Source organism: Nyctibius grandis, chromosome 14, assembly GCF_013368605.1.
Source record: "Nyctibius grandis isolate bNycGra1 chromosome 14, bNycGra1.pri, whole genome shotgun sequence".
Classification (NCBI taxonomy): domain Eukaryota; kingdom Metazoa; phylum Chordata; class Aves; order Nyctibiiformes; family Nyctibiidae; genus Nyctibius; species Nyctibius grandis.
Window position 1 is genome coordinate 6,945,852 of NC_090671.1, and position 11,399 is coordinate 6,957,250.

Here is an 11,399-nt window from a genome sequence, read left to right on the forward strand (position 1 = left end):
AGGAGTTGGCTTAAAATGGACAGTAACGGTCTCTTCCTGTGCATTTCTACCCCCCCTGTACTTTATCTTCTCAGTGTGTTTATTTCTTGAGATTAAAAATTTCCCCCTTGACTGTAGTTTTTGGAATTGAGAAGCAATGTGAAAATAACAGATTCTTCAGATAACCAAATAATGTACTTCATTCATTAGTTATGATTAATCTTCCTAATATTCTGAAGATTTAAAATTTGAATTTAAAATGTACTGATATTCACTGTCTCTGACTCTTTTTTTTAACATAGATTGGTACTGGTGTCTCTGACTCATGGTAGACATAGTGTACATAAAGCACAGAAATAGGAAAGTATGCTTGTTTTAAAAGGCGATGTTAAAACTTTCTTCACTGAAATATGTCTCTGCTCTTTTTTGTAGGACAAGGACTTAAAGGACTGGGCATGCTCAAACGTTGCTGTTCCTCTTCCCAGTTCTTTATTGTTGGTCATGTCTTGTGGCCTCTCTCAGCTTATCCACTAACTCCTTTGAGCCATTCAGGAGGGCAGTTCCTGGTAGTTTTGGCTTTTCATGCTTTCAATGAATCTTTTAAGCCTGAAGAATTGTAATTGACACTCCTATGCGTAATGCCCATTGTTGACCTGTCGCAGTACTGTACTGTAAGTGCACCTACTGCTGGCCGTATTTTAACTGCTTGCTTTCTGGTTTGAAAGATGCAGTGGTTCCTTTCACTCCTGGATCAATATCCAAGAAGATATTTCATTAACCTGTAAGACGTTTACGCCATGAACTATGTTTTTCTGACTTTACTGAAGTCGCTGGCATTTTTTTTAGAAAAGCTACTATTCAGGGCACTTTAAGTCAGTGACATCCCAGATTTGTTTTGCACTTCCTTTTTAAATAGAAATGGTTAGCATCCAACAGAGTTCACACCATTATGCTATGGATTGCAGCATAAGTCGCGTTCATGTTAATCTTGCTTATGCACTTGTTTGGGTGTCCTGTGCTGTACATACAGGTATTCTATACAGCGTAAGAGCCACATAGGAACCCAACTTAATTGAATTAATCTAAGAAACATTTTTTCCATGTATTGACAAAATTTGTACCTTTTTCTCCCTGCCTTTTCTAAAAGAGATCATGTAAAGTTTAACCATATTGGAGGTGTAGTACTTCCAAAGTTCATACCATGTAGTAGTGTTTATGAGACTTGTGCAAAGAGAATGAGTGGCAGCTCGCCAGCTTCTATTTACTGACCGTGTGGTGGAAGATTAACAAAGAACATAATGGCATGATGACCTAATGGTGAATGCTTTTCTCTGTGGAAGGCATCCATATGTGGTGGCAAGCGAGAAACCAAAATATGATGTTAACAAACAGTCTACATACTGCATACCAATGAAACGCTTCAAATGAGGATTGATAGTTTTTACATTTGAATCCAATCACTGACATTCAGAATTCTTGCAGAGAGGAACACTGCATCTTTAAATGAGAAAGTTTGATTTTACTTTTGCTCCTACAGCATGTCAGCATCTCAAGTTCATTTCTTGCAACCTACACTATGGTGATTTGTAATCAAGCCTCCATGAGCTCGTGACATGAAGTACTGTTCTGTTGTCAAGTACTATCAAACTTTTCTGATAATGCTGAGTTAGGACAACCAAACAAAGCTAGCACTAAATAATGTTTAAAATTGTATACCTTTTAATGATCTTTTCAAGTATTTGTTACTGAAATTGTATAACGTGGAGTTTACTAGGTGTTATGTTCCAGTGCAGTGCCTCCTTTTCTTTCCCCACTGCTCTCTGTGGTGAGAAATTTGCCTTGTTTAAAATAATTACTGTGCCCTCGCATGACTGTTAAAGCTTTCTGTGCAAAGATGATTGTCTAAGTGCCACATGCCTATGATTGAGAAAAAAAAATAATCTATTGTTACCTCTGAGTTGTGTTCAACTGAAATGCTATTCAACAAATAACTTAGGAAAAATAGTTCTATTTTTAGCTTTTCATATCTCTGCTGTCTTTTTCTCGTTTTATTTTGGCAGCAGTGAAGAATGGATTGTATAAAGACTGCTTGCTAATATGAACAAAATGCACTTGTAATTCCTGGAAATAAATTTAAATCTTATATCTTCACATTAACATTAAGAATTAGTTTTTGGTTTCCTCTTGGGTAATGTGTCTGAATGGAAATCAGGTTCAATTGCTACTGTAGTACATAAGGATGCTTGCTGGTTAATAACTCCAGGCTTCCTCATACCATTTAGTCTGCTCTTCAAAGAAATCTAGAAAGCCATTAACTTAGACTTCAATAGATAAAGGGTGCTTACAAGATTCCATTTCAAAATTCCTTTGTCCTATAGTTTAAGTGTTAGTCCGCCAAAACTAATTTTTAATAAGCAAGGGTTCATCATTAAAGGGCATTTTCTGTTAGGAAGTTCCTGTGGTACGTAAATCTCTGTTGCGGGGAACATATTAGGAGCATTGTCAGGACACTGCACCAGTGATCAGTGAGTTGTGGTATGGAACCTATGCTAACAACATTTCTATAGAAATATGCACTTGACTGTTGATACTAGTGTAGAAATTTCTCTTGACATTTCTACACATCTTTACCAAAATGCTTTTCTCACTCAGTTTTGAAAAGTTGAAATATTTCTAGAATCTCTGCTACTTGTATGATCAACATCACTACAGGAATCACTTTTGGTGTGGTTGGAAAGATGACTGTTACTGAAATTAGTTTGTAACACCTCAGTTTTAGTTTATTAAGGAAGAACTTTGGCGGCTTGCTTCATCATTCTCTTTCCCAATTCTTTTTTTTAATACTTTCTTTAATTTTGGATTTTTGGGGAGGTGTAGGCTCACCCTTGCGTTCTGTCTCTCCGGGTGAGAAGCCAAGGGTTTGCTTTACCTAACATCTGGTGCTGTCGGGCTTTCTTCCTTAGCTATTCTTGCTGAATGCAGCTGGCATCCCTCAGTATCAGTAACCACATTCATCAGTCTTTTAGTGGATTCAGCGAATATCATTGGGTTGAGTTTGTTGATGCGTCAAATGCAGAGGCATGATTTTTTTTGTGTCAGGTTTTGAAAACAGTTTAAAAGAAGGTGCCTATAACAACACTGTGGTAGGTCGGTTATTTCATCACTTTGCATTGATTTTTTTTTTTTTCTTAATGTAGTTCTTATATTTTAGAGCAGAGAACAGCAACTCTTAATCAAAGTAACATGCAGATTTAATGGTAAAGACCTTTTGGGAATAAGGAATGTAAACAGTTCACTGTCAAAAACATTCCAACCTTACAGCTGAAGAAAAATATGCAAACATAAAATTCTCATGGATGCTTTGGCAAACAAGCATCTTACTCTGCTGTCCTGACTGTCGCCAGACTCTTCCTCATCAACACCACACGTTATATCAAATCTGAAGTGTACAACACACTACACGGGCTGAGCGGTGTGGTGCACGAGGAGCGCTCGGGAGTAGCAGTGGTGACGTAACTCGGCAGTGGCCAAAGGAAGCCCGAGGAGTTGAGCATGGTTTTCCTCACAGAACAAGAAAAAGAAAAACCTGTTGTTGCTGCCCACTGTAATATGCTACGATATATTTATACCATGTCGAAGTTGTTTGCTGAGCAACTGTACTATAGATTTAAACTTTATTAATATATATTTGCTTATGTTAGTGTAGTTTATATAGTCCTTGGTTATTGAGAAATTTATTGTGTTGTTACAGCACAGTGATATGGTATAAATATAGGTCTATACATACACACCATATACTCATGCATTTGGTCCCTTGCATAGTACTTTTATATTTGTACAGCAATGTCTTCAAGCAATCCCAGATTTTAGGGGAAATATTTTTGTAAATGCAGTGGTTTAAACAAAAAAGTCCAAACAATCCTTTTACTAAGTTTTAAATACATTTGTGGTTCAAAATGGTTTAGTTAATTGAAATCAAGACACTAAATTAGTGAAAAGTGCACATTAGTAAAGTGAAGCTTACAATGGTTTTTGTAGCATGTGCTGTGATCAAACTAAGTGAAACATTGGAGGAAATGTAACAGTTGGACTAAGTTGTAAATCTAGAACAAATTCTAAAGGTTGCAGCTGGTTTACTTACTATTGTTGCCTTTTCTTGTGTTGTATCAGTGTAGAGCACTCTTAAAATACTCAAACTGCTTTGTCTTTGCTTTGTACTGTTGGTGCCTTCTTAGTCATGTACCCCACAAGTCCTGCATAGCTAATTTAGTTAATGATAAGTTTAAAATAAAAAAGCAAAGGAAGATTTTATAAAAAAAAAAAAAATCATTTTCTGTATGTTCTTATTCATTGTAACAATTAAACGTTTATATTGTGACAGATTTGTGATTTGGTTAATCTGTATAGATCAATTGTAAGTAGCAAAGGTTTATATTTCGTCTTATTCTTTTGATGTTGTAAACGTATGTGATTTTCTTTTTTAAATCAGGTAACTTAATGTTCTGTTTTGTTTTTGGCATCTGAATCTTGTAAAAACAAATGCAAAGAAAATCATTAAATTGTGTCCCTGTATTACCAAAACAGCATAGTACTGTGCATATATAGAATGACTGGAATTTTGCTTTAAAATGAACTGCTGTTTTATAAACCATTAATACACGGCTCTGTGTTACAGGAGCTTATCTACCAGTGACTGTCACTTGAACACTGCAGTAGTGAGTAGCCTGCATTTAATATTTGTAAATACTCAAGCGTGCTTGTTCCACTGTATGACTGTACCAGCTTGAAATTAAATTAGGGAAGCCATCCAAAACCACAGGTGACGTTTCTTTAGAGACTGGCAGAAATGTTTTCTATTTGGTGCAAGAAAGTTATGAAATCATCTGTGCTCAACACTTCAAAATACTGAGTAATGCAAATAGGTTCCAGTGTATCTGATGATTCACAGGCTTTTTTGACACTCTTTATATTGATATTCGTATAGCTATTGCCCTGTTCCCATGAAATCTTGAAAATAATTACTTGAGCAATCCTTAGAGACCAAATGTTTTCATTTTACTACAAAAAGGTTCTTCTCAGGCCAAGGGTTTGAAATGTGTGATTTCTGGGAGCAATGCAAGTAAGCTTACATTGCTGTAATGGGCTTTGAATGTTTTGGGTTGTTTTTTTGCCTGAAATCAGACAGTGCCAAAGAACTGAACTCTTAAAAGGTGTAGTTGGATAATGGTTGCTAGAAACTTCTCTAATTAATAGGAAAACACAGAAAATGTGACCTGAAATCAAAGGGAGCTTAGCTGTAACTGACAGGTCTGTAACAGCTCTGAGAACTGGCTTGTCAAAACTCATCTCTCTGTCCCCTCTTTGGCTTTCACAGCAGAGTGTGTAATTTTTCCCCCAGAATATTACGGAATTTCATGTTTGCCATAGGTAGGTTTATGCATGTTCTTACTTTTTCGTTGAGTGCCTCTCGTTGTCGTTGTTCCCTCTAGCAGAACACCGTATTCACAGTAGCGTGTACTTCAGTGCATTACTTCAAGGTATGACTATACTGCAGCTTGTCTCAGTAGAGGTTTTGACAAGCTACTGATTGATTTAACACTCTTGTAATCCTTGTTTAAGTAGGCTTAGTTTGAACTGTCTGCATTATTTCCTGTATTTCACCAGAACTGGACACTGATCCTCTCTATCTGTAAGCTTCAGGTATAATGGGCAATCTTAAACTGTTGGAGTCAAAGACACTAGAGATGGGCGCTTGGGTCTGGCTGTGGGCTTGTGGTTTGTGTGGGCTGGCCTGTTCCAGTGAGAGCCCCCTGGGTGCCTGGGAAGCTGAGCTGCCTGCGCTGGGGGAACTGGTGCACTCAAATACTAGCGAAGGCTTGTGAGGAGCTACTTTTGAGTACAAGCCTTGTTTGTTGGAAGAGATACTAGTGTAGGTTTGATGGCATTAAGCTTTGTAGAGCTCTGGCCCCAGGACTTGCTCCGCAGACTAAAGGTGCCAGTTCCTGTGTTGCGCACATTTCATTTTCAGTTATTCTTTCTACTAAATTGCATATACGTAACATTGACAAGCTTAAAAAAAAAATAAGAGAAATATTTGAGGCATGGAGAAGACTTAGAAGCTTCATCCCATCAATACATGCCACGTCTCTTGATGGGTATCTCTTCACCACACATGAAACTCTGCAGCTAACTTCAGAGGCGTTCTAGAGCTTGAACTCCGGTTCTGAAGGCGGCTTTAGTGAGTCTGCAAAACAACGTCCTGGTGCTCTGCCAGGTGCTAGAGAGGGCCAGCGTTCACATCCCCCATCAGAACTGTGGTGAACACTCATGCGGTGTTCACATGAGGCTAATCTTGGAAGTCAGATATGAGAATTGTTCTCTAACCCCTCTGTCTTTCCCCTTTATAAATTACTCACACTGATGACTTTCCTTGGGATGTTTTCCAGAACTCTGCCTGTTTTTTCAGTATATCTTGCTATTGACAATATAGTTTCCTCTTTGTCTTCCTATTCAAACTGAGTCTAAACAAGTCCCAGTTGTTCCAAAAACCTTTCTTCTACAGGATTTGTGAGCTTTCTGATGATAAACAACAGATTATTGATTCCATTAGTTAAACTGATGTAAATCCAGTGAAGAGGTAAGCACGAAAGCTGGAAGGTCTCCTGAGACTCTTCCTGTTGGAAGCACAGCATGTGATCTGGTAACTGTCTGGGGTTTCTGGGAAGGCAATATAAAAATAGATGTAAGGAACGGAAAGGAACAATGCATTTGCCTAAGATGTGGCCTGAAATCCTGCTCCACTGGGTTTGTTTGTTGCTGTTGGGAACTTCTGCCTGAAGTCCAACAATCCCTGGTTCAAACTTTTCTCTTTTTGACTCTAAATATCTTGTGAATAGTGAAAGCTTCCTGCTACTTCCCTGAAATTGCCTCTCATCTTCCTCTCAACACACACAGAGCCCATTTTCTTTTAAGTTCCTTCCCTTTCCATCTAATTAATTATTGTGGCAGAGGAATGTGTGATCCTTCTAGCTTTTCATTTTACTTGGTGCAGAGGTAGCTTATGGTTGTACATGGAGGCTAGAAAAAGGAGTCTTCAAGTATTCTATTTCTGATTTCCTAGAAAAGAGCAAGAAATACCTTGACAGCATGTTGAGTTTGCAGCATTTTCTCATCTAAAAATAGAAAGTTAATACTTTCCTTTATCTTATGAGTCTTTCCGTGAGTTTGTGCAACACTCAACTGTATTAGCTGTCAACTGAAATACTGCTTCTCCATGTCTCCTTCCATTTCTGCTTGAACTGGGCTGACCTTTGATCTTGCTGAGTTACTGTCTTCCAGTGATGCTTCTCTTCCTCAGGGTTTTACACTTTCCACGTTGATATTTTTCTCCGAAGTCCTTTGTCTACTATGACTGACTCGATCACTTCTTCATTGCTTTTCTTTATCTTGCGTGGATGTAGATTACCTACAGTCTCAGAGCTCCGCTTTTGTTTGCTTTTTTATTTTTTCCTTCTGTCCTTCAGCCAAGGACGCAGCTGTGCTTCACAGAGCTGGGCCCTGGTTACAGGCAGCTGATTCCTGGGCAGCTGGTTGCAGCCACTGCCTTTGGGGAGAAACCTTGGATAGCGCAGAGCAGCTCCTCTCCTGCAGTCAGCCCTTGCAGTGCCCAGGGTGGCACCGACTAAGGTGTAAGATCTGGTCATTCCATGTAACGATTTTACTGCTGACCTTGAATACACATCCCAGAAATAACAATGGAAAATTTCAGTCTCACTAGCCATGAAGCACACTTCAGCAGGTCTGAAAACTATTTCAAAATTCAGGCTTTTCTAGCAAAAAAAATAATAAAACCCAAAGCTGTAAGGGCATGCCATAGAAATTGTTTAAATTTGCTATTATTAGAAGACTTGAGATGCAACTTCTGATTTGTTGTTGTTGTTCTTTGATCCAAGACTAAATGGCTTGTTCTGAAGATGTTTTTCTGCCTTAAAACTGCAAATGCAAAAATGTAGAATATTCAGAATTTTGGCTTGAGACTCACTGAACTGATTATATCATAAGTGAGCTGAACAATTCAGGGGAAGGTTTTTTAGTCAAGCCTTTCTCCTAGTCTGCCTTTGATTTCAATAGCTAATACTTAAGAGGGAATTTTGACTAAAAAAACTTTCTATATTCCTGGAAGTGTTAAAACTCACAAATATTCCAACCTGTAGGTGAGACATCATAGACTCAAGAGTACAAACTTTAGACTTTTTAATGCATTCTGTGTTTTTAAAAAGCTTTTTGTTAGTTTTTGTACATGTATATACTTTTGCAGGCTTTTTGAATAGGTATGCCACAGGTGTGGAGGGAACACAAACTTTTGCAGGCCAGCTTACACACTCAAAAATATTTACATGAATTTGTTGTCTCTAGAGCTGCTGTTCTAATTCTGTGTTTGCTCTCACATGCAGCATGAGCCCAGCACTCCAGACAAAAGTGTGGGGATTAAGGGAAAAAAAAACTCTGGTCATTTCTTAAGCATTCTTTTGTAGCTAAACTTAATATGTAAACTTGTTTTTGAGGGTATGTTTGGTTTTTTGGGAGAACTGTATTAAGCTGTTTTTACAGCTGACTTGGTGACATTTCTCTAAGTATAATATGCTGTTGTTCCAGCATGGCAAAAACCTGCATAATTCATGTGTGCTCAACTTAATCACTGGTTTTCTGCTTGTGACAATAAATGGCGTTGTACCAAAAGCAATATATCCTGTGTGTAGTTAGTAGTGGAAATAATTATTACTGTGCAGCTTTTATTTTCATTGTCTTTCCAGGGCTTGCCACTAGCATGTATCGTGTGCATTGACAGTTGCTCCAGGCTTATTAAAGACGTCTTGAGGGGGTAGGAAGGTCCTGAATAATGCTTGTGTGCTTTCTGGAAGCTGCTGCTGTGCTTTGAAGCAGAAAAGGGTTGCATCTGATACTGCATTAAGCTTATTTTCTTCTGAGTCTTATCACCAGAACACATCTAGATCTAGAGTGTTTCTCCGGAATTGCTCCTCCACATTTTTCCTCTTGAGAAAGGCCCAGGCTCAACACCAGCAACGTTAGAGCCAAGGATTATAAGAGAGCGGAAGGGCGTTTTTACTCTGCTTGATTTTGGGATTCTGCTAAGCTATGCTCAGCCTTATTAGATCACGGCACTGTAAAAAGACTTGTGGAATGCTGCAACTGGTTTTGCTCACCAACTGCTTAACTCGAGACCAGATAAGGCCGCACAGGCAATATGCAATGCATGGGAACTCTCTAGTCTTGAGTTCTGTCCCTCCTGCCCCCCAGTAGCAATTCTGCGCTACTGGCTCTGCAAGTAAACCAGCCTTGGATAACTCCCTTAAAAGAGGGAAGCTTTGTTTTTCCTTTCTGGGTGCTCAAAAGGGCAAGATACCATGACAGTTATCTCCCCACCACTTGCATTTGACTGCTAGCATGTAGTATTCGGCATACTGAAGTGTCACTGTACAAAAGTTTTAATGCTGTAGAAATAACAGGGCTGAAGAACTTGCTGTTCTCAACGTGTATAATCCTCCTTGCTTTCCAAGTCTGTAGAAAAATACCTGCTCTCAGTTATAACTGAATAGCTTTTCTGCATTTTCTGTGCACACTTTTCTCTGCTGCCTCCTACTCTTCTTAGCTGTGACTTATTTTACTGCTAATGGTGTTATAAAAACTGTAGTACTACAGGTGTCATGCGGTAACTTGTAAATAAAATTACTGTAAACACATGGTCAAGTTATTTGTGGTGCTGCTCTGTAAATGTGTGATATTACTTTAGCTGTAAATCTTAACGGCGCTTTCCTGAAGGACCTGTACTTCACACTGAGTGATTATAGAGCTAGTGTCTGTGCCTTTTACAAGCAGCCTTTCGGTGACTGGCCTCCACAGCAATCTGGTCCTAGTAACAAGTTCCAGGCAACTATAGCATTGACAGCAATTATTTCTAGGCAACATGATTTGCTAGATGACAGCAAATCAATACTTACATCAAACTGATTGTCAGTGGAGCAATAATACTTTTTAATGTAAATATCTCTCACAATTGGTATGGCAAGTAGAGAATGCAAGATTATTTATGGTTGGAAGCTGATTAGGAAACTGTTGCTGTGGTAGCATTTTGTCCTTGGAGCCTATCAGCTCTAGCAAAGGACTGTCTGTTTCCTATCCAATTGAGAGGGTGGTGGAAAAAAGTGGAGAGGTCTGACCTGTGTATAGAACACAAAGTGCTATGTTTTAGTTAAAAAAACAGAGACGCTGCTCTGCTGCGTTCCCTTCATGGTTGGCATGCTGTCAGAAAGGGAGCAACAAACACTGTGTGGCTGGCTCCAGGGGTGTGCAGGCAGGAGAAAAGGTATGGCAGGCACTGCCAGGAGCTGCTGGGGATGTGCTTGTGAACAATCCTCCCTTTCTCTTCTAGAAAACACTCCTGAGGAGATCTAATTAGCAGTCAGATGTTAAGCTCTTCAGAACAATTTGCCTTTGTGTATGCATGTGTTGTGGAGGGCCTGTCATTGGTCAGTGTAGCAGTAGATAAAATTTAATGTTTAAGGGTTTTCATGCCTTTCCTTTGGGGGATGAATGTTTTAGTCAGTCCTATGGAATAATTTAAGAAAATGTTAAATGGGTGAATTTTCTGCAGTGCTGGAGAGATCAGCAACTTGTCATTCCCAACTACCTGAGGCTCCAGTCAGCTGTCTTTTGTGTATGCAAGTGAAAACCACCTTCTACTCCATACCATGGCAACGGGCTCTTTTTGGAAAGCATGTCTGAACCAGGGCGGGTGGGATGGGGAAGCAGCAGGATAGGCTGTTGCTCCTCCTGTTGGGTACCTCTGTGGAATCATCCTCTGCGGTTCTCTCTTCTCTGTCCCTCTGGCTTCATCCCATGGTTTTTCCTGTCAGTGCAGACTAAATGATGTTGCTTGTGACTGATTAGATTTTTCTCCCTTTTCCACTCTTTAAGTTCATCTGGAAGAAGAGCGCACTCCAACTTTAATTCTGAGATTGGTTATTTTCCTTGTTTTTTCTTGTGAGAACTGTTGCTAGTTATTACAGAGTTGGGTGTTTTGCTAGGCAAATGACACTTCCTTGTGAGACAGTAGTAAAAACCTTGGCAAGCACCTTTGCCTATGCTAGCTTTGTTTTGTACAATGGAGTTGACAGATAAATCAGAACAGATTTTTTGCTTTCCTTGTGTATTGTGGTGACAGTCATCAAGAGCACACTAATTTGGAAGAAACTTTTTAGAAAACTGCTCAGGTTTAGCAAACATGTTGTGCATTCATTTTTAAAAATAATTATCCTAATGATCTGCAGCGCAAGTACAGTTATTTGAAGGGATGGGCTACAGAGGTTCAGTGACAGGCATGCAGCACTTGCACAACATCT

At 39.1% G+C, this 11,399-nt stretch overlaps 1 protein-coding gene across 1 annotated transcript in view; it reads left to right on the forward strand.

Moving 5' to 3' along the window:
- MAPK1 (mitogen-activated protein kinase 1) overlaps positions 1 to 8,722 on the forward strand; it is a 40,652-nt gene extending 31,930 nt beyond the window's left edge. Inside the window, exon 9 of the mRNA XM_068412214.1 lies at positions 412 to 8,722. The gene's annotated coding sequence lies outside the window, so the exon portion shown is untranslated. The remainder of the gene's footprint in view (positions 1 to 411) is intronic.
- The last annotated feature ends 2,677 nt before the right edge of the window (positions 8,723 to 11,399 follow it).